The 19,056-nt window shown below is 41.8% G+C and overlaps 1 pseudogene across 1 annotated transcript in view; it reads left to right on the top strand.

The window, feature by feature from the left end:
- The window catches only part of LOC308280133 (R3H domain-containing protein 1-like), a 78,919-nt pseudogene that overhangs the window by 29,094 nt on the left and 30,769 nt on the right, over positions 1 to 19,056 (top strand). Inside the window, exons 3-11 of the transcript XR_013963390.1 lie at positions 393 to 410; positions 1,259 to 1,348; positions 10,139 to 10,259; positions 11,006 to 11,084; positions 11,634 to 11,693; positions 13,545 to 13,685; positions 14,604 to 14,712; positions 17,576 to 17,601; positions 18,247 to 18,300. The product of XR_013963390.1 is annotated as a R3H domain-containing protein 1-like (transcript). The remainder of the gene's footprint in view (positions 1 to 392; positions 411 to 1,258; positions 1,349 to 10,138; positions 10,260 to 11,005; positions 11,085 to 11,633; positions 11,694 to 13,544; positions 13,686 to 14,603; positions 14,713 to 17,575; positions 17,602 to 18,246; positions 18,301 to 19,056) is intronic.

The raw sequence follows: 19,056 nt of genomic DNA, 5'->3' as shown, positions 1-19,056 counted from the left end.
GTGTGTGTGTGTGTGTGTGTGTGTGTGTGTGTGTGTGTGTGTGTGTGTGTGTGTGTGTGTGTGTGTGTGTGTGTGTGTGTGTGTGTGAAATGGTATTCATACAATCACCATCCCAAAACGTTGATGTCCTCACAAGTATAGCGATACAAACGTGTGTGTGTGTGTGTGCGCGCTATTGTGTGTGTGTGTGTGTGCCTTTTTAAAATGGCAGAAGGCAGGGTAGTTCAGCATGTTTGCAAACAAATTGTTCTGAATTGCCTGAGCTCTTGTTCGGTGTGTGGGAAATCTAGGCCAGTCATGTTTAATTCAACACGTTTCATTCAGCCATTTTCACCCCTTCTCTTGTGTTTCTTTCTTTCTACCCACCCCTACCTGCGCAACCCCTCGGACAGCCTGTGAAGTTCTCAAAGGTACGCTTAAAACCTAATTTACACTTCATTGCACGAGCGCGTCGCCCTCTGAAAATAACAGAATGCGGCCTTTTCACACAGCATGCCATTTTGACGAAGTAAATGCAGCTGACGGTAATGACATTAGTTGCGGGTGCGTTTCGTTTAGGTGTCACCGAGTGCCAGCAAAGACAGCTCCTGTACAGTTAACCTATGCTGGCACCCAGTGACACCTAAATGAAACACACCTGTGATTAACATTACTACCTTAAGCTGTAATATAAGTATACAGTTGCCGTATACCTACATTAGGGTGTTTGCTTCAGAGGCAGAGCTTGAATTTTAGTTTTTTTCTGGTCTCCAAATAATTTAAGTTGCAGATCTTGCAGTTCTGAGTTTCTCTTTTTTTGTTCCTCTTTTTTTTTATATATAAATATATATATCTGTGTCTCCACTGTGTGGAAAATACATTCTTGACATGTTACCCTTGGAATGATATGGAATCACAATCAGTTTTTCTTGGCCGAGTACAACAAGGATTTAGATGTGACTGTTCCTGTCTTGTACCTTCACACTTAACACAGTAGGAAATATTGGAAATCTATAGACTTTGAGGCGAACGGCCTGCTTGAATAGGTCATATCCATTCCCAGTTCATTGTATTTACTCCTAAAATGATATTGTCATGTCACTGGCGATTCGCTTTCAATATTGTATTGTGGGGATGGGATAATGTTTATTATCATTATGATTTTTTCATATTCATGTTTTTTTAGATTTTCATCTGTACTATTGCTTGTTTGATAATTGTGTCTTAAACTATATATAGAATATTATAGAGAATATTGTGCGTGTGTTATCATACCCAGCCCAGCACCAAACTGAAGTTAATGCGGAGCCTGGCAGTGTGTGAGGAGTCTCCGCCTGCTGCTACCCCTGAGCCAATAGAAGCACTTCAGGTAAAAATACAGAACTCACTACTCTTGGTTGTTATGAATTATTCAGTGAGAGCTACGTTTAAACAAACAGGGGCTGTCTTTGTGTTTGAGAGAAACGGTGAAGTATCGAACCATGCTACTTGCCCAAAGTCATGCCATTTTATATGGCAGAGTTACGACCATGTGGGTTTCTTAGCCTGGAAACCAGACAAATCTGCCCTCAGCAGATTAGTCTGGCCCGCTCGGTTGTGACCGGATTTCGCTGCCACTGAAGATGTGGGGCACCAATCAGGGCCCAGTATGTAAATGTGGAGCGGGTTTATCACCAGAGGCATAAGGCTTTTCTACGCAGTGATATTAGTCTGGCCATGCCAGGCTATGGGTTATCTGCAGGATAAATGTTATTAGCTACCGATGCGGTCTTCATTTGAACCAGATTACAAGCTATTGACCTTGGAGACAGATATCTGGCAGGCTAACCACAAATTAAAAATGGATTTGGCGCGAGATTTGACTCCCTTATAATTCTTTTTTTATTTTTATTTTATTTTCCTTACACACAGTAAGGTTCTGTGTGAAGTCAATTATTGTATCTGTCTCCATGTACAGTACATATCTGTCCTGCATTATTAATCTAGAAGGGTCAGCCATCAGCCATTATTTGCCTTTTTTACTATCCCGATTGTTATTTTTAGTCCATATTTGGGGCATGTGTCATTATAATACAACACGTGAGCTTTTATAGCTATGTTAGAATTTTCACTGTTTCTACGTTTTTCAGAGAGAATTAGAATCGATTTAACATGTTTTGAGAAAATAGCAGTTAAAGCATCAGAAATCCGTGGGATAGGAAACATCGGGATCAACGATCAGTCAATGTGTCTACAGCAGGGGTCTTCAACAGGGGGTCCAGGATCCCTAGGGGGTCCCCAGAGTTACTACAGGGGGTCCTCCAAATCTTTGAGTGATAGATACCAGTTTCTCTCCTTTTTTATATTAACTCATTCTGTGCCGATCCCGAACTAGTTCGGCTTTATTTCAATCCAATACAATTTTTTTTTTATTAATTCACTTACCCCGAGCTGCTTGTAGAGTCGTGGGTGGTCCTGGCTCGCTAGCCGCTAGCCAGCTAGCCATTCTACTCTGTCCGACGATATATTCCATTAAAAATGGTTTAAAATACATTTTTGAGCTCCCCAATGTTCACCCAATGTTCGGCGCCGCTTCCGATGAGTACACGAGTGTGCCGATCCCGAAGTAGTCCGGCTTTTTTTAATTAAATGAATAAAATGATAAGAGGCCTTCTGAAGCCTGGCCTGATATTTGCGAACGCAATCGCCAATCTCCGCCTAATCCAATGAAAGACCACATCTTTGAAGGCTTATATCTCTGGATTGTGTCTTTAGGGAAGCGGCGCGAGGTTTATTTACGGCGAAATCGCCCAAAAATTATCTTTTAGATTACAAAATGGGAATAGCCATTCTGTTAGCATTATCATCCGGGACATTTCCATGACGTGCCTGAACGTGCACACGTGAGGTCCTGGAAGGTGAGGTCCTGGAAGCTAAAGCGCTCGCCTATGAGAGATACCCTGGCATTCTATGGCCCCTAGAGGGCACTGGCACAGAATGAGCTAACCACTTGAACCCTAGCGTCCATTTTCTGAGAACTTTAGCCAAAAATAGCAGATCTACAAGCTCACAACGCCTCGCAGCTTGTAGATCGGCTATTTTTGGCAAAGAGCTTTCGTGTAGAGGGGAAAAAGAGCAGACTAAGTATAGAGTAAAAGGTCAAGTTTATTAACTCATTGAGTGCCAATCCCGAACTAGTTCGGCTTTATTAGCGTATCGCAGTGTGCCGATCCCGAACAAGTTCGGCTTTTAAAAAAAAAAAAAAAAAAAAAAAAAAAAAAAATTTTTTTTTTTTTTGGAAAAAAATTTTTTTGAATTTTTTTTTTTTTTTTTTTGACCCCATCAAATCTGGTGAACATGATTTCAATCGCGATTTTGCATGTTCCACCCCCATACAACCCCATCTAACATACAGGGCAGCCATGTTTGTTTACATAACATGTAAAACATAATGGCGATTATCTCAAGTATGCCTGAACGGATTTCCAATCGGATTCTTTTGTTTGAAAGCTGTGAACAAACTGCACAAATCCACTCCAATGCAATCCAGGATTGCATTGGATTTTTTAGAGCTCATTCTTCTCTGTTTTTTTCCCATGCATGAGGTGTGCAAGGTTTAATCATGGCTAAGTTGACGAAAATAAGGCTTCTAAAATGCTTGGTAGCCAATAGCTAACTTTAAGCTAACTTCATCCTCTTCCTGTACATGCACAAAGGAAAGTGTTCAGGCAAGTCATGGCTGCAGGGCTTCTGCATATACCTGCATATACCAGCATATCTCTATGGGATTTTCTCTGGTCACTGGGCGCCCTCTAGTGGTGAAAGGGGTGGCACTCAAAGAGTTAAGTATTGACAGTTCAAGTGGTTAAATATCAGAAAACACAAATCGACATGAATCCAAAATACACTGATGATTGTGCTGTCAAACAATGAAACTATATGGAATCTATGAAAGGGTTGTGGGGGTCCCTGCTTCATCTCTCTCTACAACTAAGGGGTCCTTGGCCTGAAAACGTTGAAGACCCCTGGTCTACAGTATATTTATTTACATATTACTTCAACACGTTTCAGTCTGTCCATAACCAGTCACATACACTTCATTATACAGTACCTTAATCTGACTGTAGTGAAAGGTCAGGCTTTCCTTTCAGCTTGTTAAAGAAATAAGAGGCTGTAATCTATGATCTCAGATCTGACAGAAGGCTTGATCAATAGCAGGCGGTGTCTCATCATCATCAGAAGATACACCATGCAGGTCCTAGGTCCTGCAGCAAGGCTTTTGTTACTTAAATCAGTTCTCTCTCTCTCTCTCTCTTTTACGTTGAGTCTTTGGGCAATGTTCCAAATCCCTCCATCCCAACCCATTAGTGAAGGAAAGTCTTACTATTACATGGCTCTCTGCAAAGACCCCATTTGTTACATGAAAGCAACACACGTTCATGCGCACACAGCCCGCAGCTTGAATGTGGAGTACTGTGCATGCGCGCTTACGCACACGCACTGAGTCATGCACATAGCCCACAGCTTGAATACACACATTTACATGCAAGTGTACGCACTTGGGCTGCACACAACTCTTAACTTGAACACACAGTTACATCCAAATAATATGCTTAGTGTGTACACGTACACACACACACACACACACACACACACACACACACACACACACACACACACACACACACACACACACACCACACACACCAGGTCAGCAGTGATCTTTCTACATCAGGGGTCTTCAACGTTTTCAGGCCAAGGACCCCTTAGCTGAGAGAGAGATGAAGCAGGGACCCGCACTACATATCGTATAAAATGTTGTCGCAGTCTTGCAGATTAAAAATTAGACAGCTTAGACTTGTTTGACAGCACTGTCATCATGTTGGAGTAATGTGTATTTTTCAGACATTTAACTTGAACCGTCAAATACTTTAGTATGCTCTTCTTTTCCCTCTACAAACCTCTTTGCCAAAAATAGCCGATCTTGTAGATCTGCTATTTTTGGCTAATGTTCCATTCAGAATAGGGATGCTAGGGTTCACATGGTTAATGTAAAAAACATGATCCTATCTCACAAAGATTTGGCGCCCCCCCCCCTCTAGTAACTCTGAGGACCCCCTGTTGAATACCACTATTCTACATGTAAAAAAAACGCGTATTCTTATTCTGAGAGTGCACGAATGGACCTTTTGCACTCAGGATTTCACAGTGTAGAGTCTTGGCACGGTGTGCACTCTCACACGACGTCTTTTATTACTGCCATCAATCATGTGAAGGAAATTACAATTTCCACATGTCAGCCGTGCAGAGCTATGGAGCACACTTAATTGAATAGGCCCGATATTTCCCCGGCTGCTGTTATTGGGGTGGGACGGGGGTCCAGCTGTCTCGGAGGAGCGCTCTGTGGCAAAGCTTTAGTCTATAGATTAACACCGGGGGGCCTTGATGAGGTGAACAGACAAAATGGTTAGACGCACCGCGTGCCAGTGAGTTCAGCCCGAGTTATACTCTACACATAGTTGCGTGCGGGTGTTGCACGCAGATAATAGCCGCCGATCTACAACCTCACCAAAGGGTCTCAGCTTGACTCGTTGTGAGTTTGTACATCAGCTGTGTGCTGTCGTTTACGCGTGACACACACATCTCTAAAATTCTATACCAGTAAGACTCCCTAATCGGGAGATAAGCGACCGTCAGGTTGCATGTATACACAATAATGTGTCTGCAAAAAGCAACCTCATGGTGGCGCTAGAAGAGGGGCATGTGAGAAATCAGGCAGCGGAGGTTGTGGTTTGCCAGCCAAGGAGTGTGTGCAAAGTTTGGCATGGATAGTGCCGGAGATAAGAGTAGGGCCAAAAGTCTGACGTGACGGGCATACTGACTGACTGACTGAGGGACAGACAGCCAGTGGAGCTCCATATCATTGGCAGCCAAATTTAAACAACTGTATTTTTACAGCTTGGCCTAAGACAAAGTGTCATGAATCATGAAGAGTGTGAAAGTTGTGGTGGATAGTTGATAATCTGTAAAAACATTATATACAGTATATATATCTGTATTTTTTTCTCTATTTTGTTTCTTTTTTTGTTTTTTAAAGGGGGCGTGACACGGCCAAAACAGCTAATTATGGCTATCAAAATTAGCCAATTTTGTTGTCATGTACCCCCATGTTAAATGACCCAATGAAATTAATTTATTGTAGTTACTGTACTGAAAGTAGTACTTTCTGTACAGTAACTGAAATAAATTAATTTGATTGGGCTAATATGGGGGGAGGGGCGGAGTCGATTATCCATATCATTATCTTTTGAAACTGCCCCAAAAAAAGCTGTCTGAGGTGTGTTTCCGACTTTCTAAACCAACTTTAAAACTATCAGTTCTAGGGGTAAAAATGATATAGCATTCGCTATAAAATCAATGGTTAGACCGATAAAAAAGTACATGTCTTCTTCAAAAAAGGTGTCAAAAAAGGTGTACGAGGGTCAACACGCTTCTCCCCGTCTATGAGACGGTTTTGTCGGCCATACCCTGCTGTCTCTTCCCCTAACCTGACTGGTGCACCCGGGACACCGGAGCAAGCTTAGAACGAGGGTCCAGCGATCTCCTCCTCCGACCTCCGCAGAGGAGGTCCGTGGTTCATACACTCTGTGTGTGTGTGTGTGTGTGTGTGTAGCCTGTGTGCGTGTGCTTTCGCGCGTGCGTGTGTGTGTGTGTGTGTGTGTGTGTACACACACAATAGCTCTTGCAAATAGCCATGCAGTGCAGCATTAGCTGGGCTACACGCTAACAACAAGGCATCACGTTGTGCGCGGCACCGCACGACGGACGAAGTATACATTGCGCGGCACCGCACAACGGACGAAGTATACATTCACTACTAACTGATACGGCCCCGCCTCCTTTTCAGACTGTTTGAAGAAACACCACGTGACCTACTGTATCATAATGTTAAATTTCGGCCGGTGTCGCCACTCCTTTAAGTAAAACTTTGTAACGCTAGAGGCCATACACAGGACTGTACATCTCTGGCGTGGTTCCACCTCCAGAGCTTCGGGGAGCTCAGATTAGGTTCCACATGGCTACTCCTCTCTAAGATACGAAAGAACTCCTCCTCTCTGCATCCAAAAACCAAAAGATTATTAAAGCTAGAGTCTAAAATCCCTGCTAGATACACATAGCTGGTGCAAAGCGTTTTTGAACTGACCCAACATCCTTAGAGACCCTAATAGAGTGGTGGTATATTAGATTTTAGGGCGATACCTGTTGGGAACGCATGCTCTTCCAGTTATAACTAAGCCATAACCATTGTCAGAGTACCTGTTGTACTGACTGAGTATTTCCGTATGCATTATAATAGTGTTTTGTGGCCATTCTATGATGTTAGTACTATGAAGTCATGTTGATGACATCGATCTCCATAATGGGCATAAAAGTGACACAGACAGACAATTCGAATGTATTGCATTATATTATATTATATATTATAGGATAGTCACTAGACACTAGAGGTTACCAAAGTCAGTAGGGTTCATCTTGTTCCTGATGCAAAGGTGACAGACCTTTTCCTGAGGGTGGGGCTGTAGGAAAGGGGGTCATCAAGGTCAGTAGGGTGACTTTATTCCATCCATCCATCTTTCTTTCTTTGGCTTCCTAGATACACTTTTATATGGGCCATGTGTCAAATCGACCGGCTTCATCAGGAATCGATTCCTTGCATTTTGCTAAGAGATACGTTACATAGTTTAATTTATATATATATATATATATATATATATATATATATATATATATATATACGAATTATGTATAATATATATATATATATATATATTATACATAATTCGTGAATACATTTTCTCCTTTGACTTTAATTAAAAAAAAAAAAAAAAAGAAATCTTCCCAAATATGGAGATGACATCATCGATATCTGACATCATAGACCACATGAGACTGACACAGTATGTCCATATATGGGCATACCAAGATATGGGCTTAATATTGATGACTTCATGGATCTCTATATATGGGCATAAAAGGGACAAGGACGGAATGGCTAGCACTGCTCAAATAGGGACATGGACTGACAGATACAGAGATATTTGCAAGTGTGACTCACCTCAAGGCAACCACACTTGCAATTTACAATTGCATCTTTCTAGTCCATTGTGATCTAGCCAGTAGATTTCCAGATATGTTGTCTGGGACAAGATTGCTGGACGTATCAACATTGCCACCCCTTGGAGCCACACCACCTGCGGGGCCAATAATATCCATATCGTCGTTGTTGGGTGGAAACCTCGTATCTCCAAGTTTCAAATGTGTATGTTCTTTCGCAAAGTAAAGCCCTGCTTCATCGTACAAGGCCGTCGCACAAAAGTAATGAAAACAGCAGATCTACAAGCACACAACGCCTCGCGGTGCGAGGCGTAGTGTGTTAGCTAGTTGTGTGTTAGCTAATGATTATCTAGCTGTCATTGATCCTCTCTGGAGGTACCAAATGCAGCCTAGAACCCCACGAATTGATCGACAGCTTGTTAACTGAATATCAGGGCGGAATGACGATGTTTGTCCCATTCCCGGTGTTTTTGTGTGGAAGTACTGTAATTAGATGTCAGGAATCAAATGAAGCAAACCCAGATGCTTCAGCGATGCCAAAACAGTTGTACGTCAGCCTGCCAGCTTCCATCTGACGCATAGCATCCCCACTCCTCGCCCGCAAAACACTCTTCGTGGACACGCACGCACACACTGTACAGCAGTGGTTCTCAACCTGTGGGTCGGGACCCCCAGGGGGGTCCTCACATTATTTTGGGGGGTCCCCAGATGATTAACTTTTAATGTGCAACATTGTTTTCTCACTCAACAGTAAACAAACAAATTTGACAATTTGACCAATATTTAATTTGTCATATGTCATACAGTATACAGTATGAGAGGCGTTGTGAGCATGTAGATCTGTTATTTTCACAATAAATGGGGTTATACAAAATGTGATTCCTCAATTCTTAGTGCTCGTAGGGTGGGGGGGGGTCCCCAGTTAAAATATGATTATTTTGGGGGTCGCGGCCTGAAAAGGTTGAGAACTACTGCTGTACAGTGCACACACACACACACACACACACACACACACACACACACACACACACACACACACACACACACACACACACAGACTGAAAATATAAAGGATAAGATGATTTTAGCTTTTGACAGGCCTTACTTTAACAGTGCAGTATGTGAATTTTGTTCACACAAAGGCATTATTCTATGTTCACATGATACAGTAGAACAAGCAATTTGAGATTGTGAATTACTCTCAGATGCATTAATTGTATTATTGTATTAATTAGACACAGAAATGTAATACAGCAAAAAAATAAAAAAAGGGTATAAACTATATGAGTAAAATATAGAAAAACTAAATGTAAGTATAAGGCATAGGATGGAAATATAAGGAATTGCGTCAGACCAAGTGTAAGCATTATGAGCACTATTTTTATAGGAGCCAAATGTGCTGCCTTGTTTAATTTTGTGCTCAAATTAATCTCTCATTCAGGTGCTTAATAAAAAAACAAACTAATCTGCTGGGATTAATTGCCATAGTGATTTGGAATTAATGTATGCGGGAGGATTACTACTGGCAGGCCTTATTTTTCGGTCATAAATCAGTCAGCTTTATTAAGTGGCTCTTTGAGTTTCCCTGTTTGCTCATGTTTTTTCTCTAATTAACCTAAAAACCCTGGGCAAGATCACAGAGAAATAGAAGCGTAATTCTTTATTAATGGCTGATGTCTGTTTGTCATTCCCAACAGCAATTCCCGACAGGTCACAGAGTGCCTGTGAAATCCTTTGTAAAATGCTGACACTTTACCCAAGTGATGTGGAGCTGATTTGATCGCATGAAACCAAGCCACCATTTTCTGGGGTGGTCGTTGAAAATAGCACATCCACAAGCAGTGGCGTCACAAGGGGGGGAAAGGTGGGACTGAGTTACTAGGGCCCAAGGTGGAGGGGCCTTAATTATTTTATACTTTAGCTATTGAATTTTTGAAAAGTCGTGAAAATGTGTGCAAATCTTTGAATGTTATGTATTTTTTTACTCATTTCTGAAGCACAGCAGTGCAACTGATATATTTTTTCCCCCCTGTTTTGTTTTTATGCCCCCTCTCCCTGGCCGCAGGATGGATTTTGTCTCCAGACCTGCCAGCCGTTTGACAAAGAGGAATGGTCCACCAAGGACGAAACTGAGAAAGAAAATGCCTACGACACTGTGGACAAGCCAAGAAAAATGCTGTCTAGAGGTGAGCGTGCATGGATGCCTTCAGATACTAGTGGAGCTTGGCTAGGCTACTATAATACAGTACTGTCGCTGTCGGGCAAAACCTTGTATTACGTTTTTTTCTTAACGCTTTAAGACGTGGAACGCATCTGTGTCATGTTAGACTTGAACCGCTTTAACCATTATTTTATGCTTTAGCGATTTAAACATGGCAGATATACCAGTAAGACTCCCTAATCGGGAGATAAGCGACCGTCAGGTCGTAGCCAATCAGGAGGGAATATGGGAAATGGGACAGATCCATGTTGATGACATGACTTTAGAGATACTGTGTACCGCTTTACGTGATTTTAGGCCAAAATCTGTAAGAGCAGTGTCCAAAAATGTGTTTTGCAAAAGCAAAAATCGGCCTCATGGTGGCGCTAGAAGAGGGCCATGTGAGAAATCAGGGCTGGAGGTTGTGGTTTGCCAGCCAAGGACTGTGTGTGTAAAGTTTGGCATGGATAGGGGCAACTGTGCCGGAGAGTAGGTGCAAAAGTGTGACGTGACGTGGCGGACAGAGGGACAGCCGGTGGAGCAACAAGCTCACAGCGAGGTTGTTGGTCTGCTATTTGTGTAAAATAGTTTTGAAAAACACTTGAGAACCACTTCTCCAGCTTTCTGGACTGATGCATGGTCTATGCAACCAATAGGATGACGGCTGTGATAAAAAAATAAAAAAGACGAGGGAGAAGAAAAATAAAAATATGACTTCATTCTTGGTTTAAGATTCCAGTCAAGACTACACCGATTCAACTGGCATCGATCTGCACGAGTTCCTGGTGAACACGCTGAAGAACAACCCCAGGTATGTTATACACACACATAACAAACACACGCACGCATGCACACAACACACACACGCACAACCCTGGGGTAATACCATGTACTATTGCTAGGCTGCTACCATTTTAACAAGCATTGATCAATTGTGTGTGTGTGTGTGTGTGTGTGTGTGTGTGTGTGTGTGTGTGTGTGTGTGTGTGTGTGTGTGTGTGTGTGTGTGTGTGTGTGTGTGTGTGTTATTCCAAAAAATTCCAATTACTGCATATATACAGTATACTGTATATACATATATTTAATTGGGAACTGCATAAAATGAGTCAACTTTAGCAAATTAGATTATGAGAAATTAGGCGCTTTCATGATCAGAAATACAAAAAGAATCTTTATTTAGATTTTCGATCTCACCTTTTCAGAAACCACAAAATTCCTTTTGATATGTGGGTGTGGGTGTAGATGTGTGTAAGCACATACTAAGGCATATTTGGATGTAACTGTGTGTGTGTGTTTCATCGAGGTGTGTGTGAAATGCAAATACCCTTGCCTTTATTCATCATTTATACTTTATCTCTAGGGACCGAATAATGCTACTGAAATTGGAACAGGACATACTGGACTTCATCAGCAATAACGAGTAAGGATTTAAAAAAATCTTTGTATTAAAATCTCACTGGCTTTTATAAGACTCACTTACGAAATAAGCGACCAAAGATCAGCCATAAAATGTTAAAAGTTTAACCACTTAAGACCTATTTTATACTTTATCATGCAACAGTGTCATGCGAGTCGAGAATAGTGCAGAACAAATTGGGCATCGCGATAGTTCAGGCAGTCAAGCTGTTCCCCACACTCGGTCCCTCCAATCTTTTCTATTAGAACACCTCTCACTCTTGACCCATTTAGGCCTAGAATTATTCAATGCTTTCACTATTGAAAAATAGCAGATATACAAGCTCACATACGAGCTTGTAGATCTGCTATTTTTGAAAAATCTAGATTTTCTTTGCAAGTCTTTGAATATATCTATATAAAAGCGAACATTTGTAACTCAAATATTTGCTTCTGGGGGGGGGGTCCCTGGAACAACATATTTTGAGATGGGGTTCCACGGCCAAAGACCTGTAATTTTGAAGGTCCTTGACATGAAAAGGTTTGAGAACCACTGATTTAGAAGAAGGATTTAGAAGTCGGGTCAAAGATCGGGTCAAAGATATTCAAAGACTTGCACACATTTTCAAGATTTTTCAAAAATAGCAGATCTACAAGCTCGCAGCGCGGCACTCGGTGCCGCGCTGTGATCTTGTATATCTGCTATTTTTCAATAGTTAAAGCATAAAATAATGGTTAAAGTGGTTAAAATCTAACGCGACTCAGGCGTGTTCCTGGTATTTGATGGGTTAATACTACGCACAGTACTCAGCATAAGTGTCAGCACCTTTTCTGCAGCTTGTCAGTGATCAAACTCCCTCCACCTCCCCAGGCCTCCTCCTTGTGACATTTAGTTCTTCACCATGTCAATATGTTAATTTACTTGGATTGTTATCATGCTATATCTATGCATCTTAAGTTGTGCCCTTGAAGTTGTCCATGTAATAACTGTTGTGTCTCAGGCTCTGCCTCAGGGGGGGGGTTTGTGATCTCAGATTCTGTTTCATGCTTGCGCAGATAAATCGGTAGTATCACAGGAGCAGAGTCACACGGCTAAATTTAATGCAATTTCATCGCAAAAAAAATGGTTTATCTTCGACAAAAGTGTCTGAACTTGTCACAATGCGACATTGTGTGTGTCTATTTTCCCTTTTTGTTTGACATTTTGAATGCCCAAAATAAGGATGGCAGGTGGTGGCATCCTTATTGGTAGGGTGAAAATGTACGTGTACGTGATTCAAGGACCACATATTACCCAAACCCCTAGAAAACCTGGTTTAAATGAAGTTAATTTCCCCTTTCTTTTATGCAACTGAGCTTGTAGATCTGCTATTTTTGAAAAATCTTGAAAATTGCTGCAATTCTTTGAATATTTTGACCCGATTCTATAAGTGTCTTCTGAATCCTTCTAAGGTTTTTTTGAAAAAGATATGTTTCTAATGTCGGCTGTGCTCAAACTTTTTCATGTGAAGGACCCCCAACATGATATGTATTTGGCCATGGACCCCCATCTCAAAATAATGTATCAGGGACCCCCCAGAAGCAAATATTTGAGTTACAAATGTTCCCTTTAGAAATATATATATATTCAAAGATTTTCACAAATCTTCATGATTTTTCAAAAATAGCAGATCTACAAGCCGAGTGCTGTGCTGTGAGCTTGTATATCTGCTATTTTTTCAATAGTTAAAGCATTCAATAATTCTCCCTGGCACATGTTTTCAAGTGGGGGTCCACCACGGCCACGTTCATATCAACGTGGGGGTCCCTGACACGAAAAGGTTTGAGAACCACACTGGCTTACGCTGACTGGACAACCTATTTTCTCTCGCTCTAGAAGCCAGAAGAAGAAGTTTCCTCCCATGACCTCGTACCACAGAATGCTGCTGCACCGAGTGGCCGCCTACTTCGGCATGGACCACAACGTGGACCCCAGTGGCAAGTCAGTGATCATCAACAAGACGGCCAGCAGCAGGATGTGAGTGCTCTGCTTTGGTGCCACCTCTGATTGCCATTATGGCTGCAGTCCCTGGTCAACGCTGGTCGTTCTGTGTGCCAGCCACAGCTGCATGCATTATTCCTTCTTTAAGCCAGGGGTCTTCAACAGGGGGTCCCCAGAGTTACTACAGGGGGGGGCACCAAATCCTTTATGATAGAATAATTATTTTCAATTAAAAACTTTGAACCCTCACATCCCTATTCTGAGGAGAACTTTAGCCAAAAATAGCAGATCTACAAGCTCTCAACGCCTCGCGCTGCGAGGCGTTGAGAGCTTGTAGATCTGCTATTTTTGGCTATTGGCTATTGGCTATTTTCAGCAAAGAGGTTTGGTGTAGAGTGAAAGGTCAAGTTTACTACGTATCGACGATTGAAGTGGCTAAATGTCTGAAAAAACATTAACACAAATCCAACATAGACTGATGTCGATGAAAATCTTCATAATGCATTTATAGAATATGTGGTGGGGGGTCCCTGCTTCATCTCTCTCTCAGTTAAAGGGTCCTTGGCTTGAAAACGTTGAAGACCTCTGCTTAACCTAAGCCATTAAGACAGGGAACGCATCTGTGTCACTTAACCACTTGAACCATTATTTTGTATACTTTGGCTATTCAAAATGCAAACCCATTTTAGAACCAAATATGAACTGTTACACTCGATTTATACTTGCTTACACACTGTGTCGCCAATCTACAAGTTCACAACACGTTGTGTGCCTTGCATCAGCAAATGTTGGCATGTGTGCAATTAAGTATAAATAAGTCTTAATGCTCCTACACAGGGGAAATGAGGATGGTACTCTGCATGTACTCTGCGCAGCTACAGCTGTCTATTAGCGTCTGTTAGAGTAAGATGGCACGAAAACTGCGGTAACCTCCTCCTCCCTCACGCACGGCAGACCCGATCAGAAGTTCTCCGAGCACATCACAGATGACAGGGTGGACGATTTCCAGAAGCGCTACATCCTCAAACGTGACAACTCCAGCTTTGATCGCCAAGACAGTGTGGTGGGTGTTGTTAGTTTACTCTCTCTCCCCCTCTCCCCCTCTCCCCCCCTCTCTCTCTCTCTCTCTCTCTCTCTCTCTCTCTCTCTCTCTCTCTCTCTCTCTCTCTCTCTCTGTGTTCCCACTATCTTTCCCCAAGCTGTCACTTCCTTCTTCCTCTCTGACATGTTTGTAAGAGCGAGACAATCTGGTGTCTCGGGCGTAACGTTAAAGTTTGTGCGTATGTTTATGTGTGTGTTTGTTGTGAATATATGATCTCCTCAATTCTGCATGAGTGTGGCAGATGACAGGAGCAAATCAATATAGGCACGATGTGGAGTTGCAGTGGCTTAGCAGCAGAATATTTTCAGTAGGGCTGTCAGGATTATGACATTTTACGTGACGATTAATTGTCACTGAAAGAATTGCGATTAATAAAATAATTGTGTTTTTGTTGTTGACAGTTACATTTCTGTTTGGCTTTGACACATAACCTAACTATACAAAGAAAAGACTGACATATTTGATGACTTTATAATTATTATTATTTTTTTTTAATATATATTAATTTGTATTGTGATTTTTTAAAAGACAGGACATCACAGACACTACATCAACAAGACATAACAAGACAAACACACCAGACTATCATGCATAAGTCAAACACGGGTAATTCACCTATCATATAAAAAGTACAAAAGTACAAAACACGGGTAAAAAGAACATTGATAGTGGAATAGCCGATCTACAACACGTCGCATCACAACGCATTGTAAGCCTGTAGATCTGCTATTTCCACTGTTTTTGAGCGGTGGTCACACCGTCTCCATAGCGTGGCCGTGTGTGTATCCGTGTCTGTGTGTCTGTCTGTCTGTCTGTCTGTCTGTCTGTAGCCTCTGGTGTATGTAGCCTCAGTACCCTGGGTGACCAGAGAGGTGCTGTTGAGTCTAGCCTGCCCTGAGCATCAACTGCAATACACACACACACACACACACACACACCCCCACCCCACACACACACAGGCACCCCCCCCCCCCCCCCCCCACAGGCACCCCTCCCCCCCCCCACACCCCCCCACACCACCCCCCCCCCCCCCCCACACACACAGGCACCCCTCCCTCCCCCCCCCCACAGGCACCCCTCCCCCCCCCCCCCCCCCACGACCACCGCTCAGTTCACACGGGTGTGATTTTTGAAAATATATGAACATTTTTCAACATGGAATTGTTTATGATGATTAATAATTGCGATTAGACAATTATTTAATAATTGTGACAGGCCTAGAGCTTCATGCTAAAAGACACAGTACTACTGCTAACCCGCAGCGAAATGGGGAACAAGTATGTCACGTTAGACATAACTCGTGCACAGTAACCGAGTGGTTAGGGCATGTACCACATGGGCTCAAATGCCTGACAGCAAGTCCTCGGTTCGATTCCCGGCTGCTAGAGCATCTCCTGCATGTCACTCCCCTACTCTCTCTCTCAATGTTTCCGGTCTCTCTCCAGTCTCCACTATATATCAAATAAAGGCTCAGGAAAGACCCCAGGAAAGCCCACACAATAAGATGCTATTAAAACTTCATGAATTGTCAAAGAACAGTGGGAAGAGAGTCTTCATTTCCGGTCAATGATATGCTGTTAAAACTAGCAACACAGATTTTTGTAAAGATCATTTGGGCCCTGCTCTGCGTTGCATTTAGTCATTAATGTTGTGTTCAGGATGCACGTTGTTGATCCATAAAGATCATTTGGATACTCTTCTGCATTGCAGACGGTGGTTTTTGTCCCTATTTAGCAGTCATTTAACCCATTCAGGCCTAGAATTATTGAATGCTTTAACCAGTGAAAAATAGCAGATCTACAAGCTCGCAGCGCGGCACTCGGTGCCGCGCTGTGAGCTTGTATATCTGCTATTTTTCACTGGTTAAAGCTTTGGAAAAAGTTGTGAAAATGTGTGCAAATCTTTGAATATATGTATTTTCAAAGCGAACGTTTGTAACTCAGATTTTGCTTCTGGGTGGTCCCTGGAACTAGATATTTAGAGATGGGGGTCCGTGGTCAAATACATATCATTTTGGGGGTCCTTCACATGAAAAGGTTTGAGAACCGCTGACATAGTAGTCTCTCAAGAACAGACTAACTGAGCTCCAGTTAAGTGAAAAGGACCTTTTCTTTGACGATGGCTGGCCAGATTGCTGACATAGAAACATAGGTTTTTCAAAAAATCTTAGAAGGATTCAAAAGACACTTATAGAATCGGGTCAAAATTCAAATTTTCATGATAAAAAAAAAATAGCAGATCTACGAGCTCGCAGCTGTGAGCTTGTATATCTGCTATTTTTCAATAGATAAAGCATAAAATAATGATACACAATAATGTGTACCCGTTCTAAATGGGTTAAACATCAATTTACATTAACTATGTTGCATAAGTGAAGTGCTAACGCTGTATCACAAATCCAGCAAGAGCATGTGTTATTATTCATAAATGTTTTGTTATTCCACAGGCGTCGTGGAAATCATAAGGCACTAAAACAAATGGTGCACTCGATGCAATGACGACTGTGTTGAGTGAGTTTAATTAACAGCGATCTTGAAGTCCCTTTCACATTATAGCTGCAGAAATGCTGGAGTGCAAACGCTTGGCGTAATGCCACGGGAGCATGCGGTGATAAGTGCCGCTGCAACTATACATTAAAATAGTCTTATCTAATCCTGGAGCCAAATTAAAATATGTTCAACTCTCTGACAATCCTTCACTGTCTCGTCTCAATAAACCCAGAAATTGCTGTATATAACGATATATGGTTTATATATAATAATACTGTAATGCTCCTGAAAGAGATGTGCCACATTGTTGACCGTCATTTTATTGTCCTCCACAGGGGGATCATTTTGTTCTAGATAAGAGGTAAGCAATGTGTTGCATTTGCAGTGTTTGATCAAATCTGTACACGGTCCATTGGGCAAAGAGCTGTGCAGTATATTGGAAAGGTAATCATATTCTTTGTATTCACTAAAGCAATATCAATGCTTTATTTTTTAAACATGAATATGCTGTTGTGTACGTCTTAAATAAAGCCTTCAAAATCACAGCCTAAGTTGCACATAAAAGATATTTAATTGTTATTGTATTGTTTATTGTATCATCCAATTAATGTTGCTAACAGTAACATGATGAGAACGCGTGTGAGACTATCAGTTACATTAAGTCATATTCAATAATCCCAATATGTGATTTATTTTCTCTGTTGACAAACATTACCAACATAAACAAAACCTATTGCAACACAGCAAATACATTTGAAAGGCATATTTGCCCGTGTATGACAAGTAGAGAATCTTAATTGGGCCCTTCTAAAATACAACTCTAAAAGTCTTTGAGATTTCCAATAAGTGTAATGTCAAATAAATGTCGCATTATTCAGCCGTTACATACAGTAGCTCACTTTGCAATGAAACTGTTCCTGTTTAATTCACCTGTCTTGTTGCCCAGAGGGTCTTGTCGTACCCAGTGTCAGACGAGAACGTTATTGTAGCCCCATTCTCTCCTCAGGTCTCAGAATGGAGAGGCGTGCTTGAGCAGCCAACAGAGGAGGCACATGTTCAGGTCGGTACGCCTTGTCACACACCATTCAGTTCATTACCTCTCTCTCAGCTTAGGGATGGGACGATATGAACTTTTCATATCACGATTATCGTGACAAAATAAATCGCGATTTACGATATTATCGTGATAATCAAAATCCATTATCTTGGGGCGGAACGTTTGCCAAATAAATAACTGATCTACAAGCTCACAACGCGTCGTGACGCCTATCGTGACGATTATCGTGAGTGTTTTTTATCACGATAAACGATAATATCGCGCATCATCGTCCCATCCCTACTCTCAGCGCTTTGCTACCATGTCACTAACACAGGCACAACGCAGGGTTGCTTTTGAATCTGTGTGAGCTGTGATTTGGCATGTTTATAATGTAATTTGACTAATCCAGTTTTCATGATTCTAGTAATGTTCGTAAGGGTTAAAAACATTATGACGCAAGCTTGAACTTTACCGTTTAGGAGAGGGGAAACTATTTAGTTATTTATTTATTAGTTTTTTTGCTTAAAAGAATGCATGCGTCATTGTGTTTGAGGGGCAAATATGCAGTCTTGCCGATGTCTAAATAACATTTTGGGGACTACTGTAATTCTGAAGTATCTGTAGTATTGTACTATTGCAGTCGAACAGTGCCTGTTCAGGGCATGGCCATTCAGAATGCTTGCCGATTTGGAGCAGAGCGATTGCTTGGCAGTGCCGCTTGCAGTGTTGTCAAGGACCGTGGTATGGCTGCTTGCAGTGTTAACTTGTCGAGGTCTG

The sequence above is a fragment of the Nannobrachium achirus genome (genome assembly GCF_963921795.1).
Source record: "Nannobrachium achirus genome assembly, chromosome: 24".
NCBI classification, from domain to species: domain Eukaryota; kingdom Metazoa; phylum Chordata; class Actinopteri; order Myctophiformes; family Myctophidae; genus Nannobrachium; species Nannobrachium achirus.
This window is presented reverse-complemented; position numbering and strand designations above follow the sequence as displayed.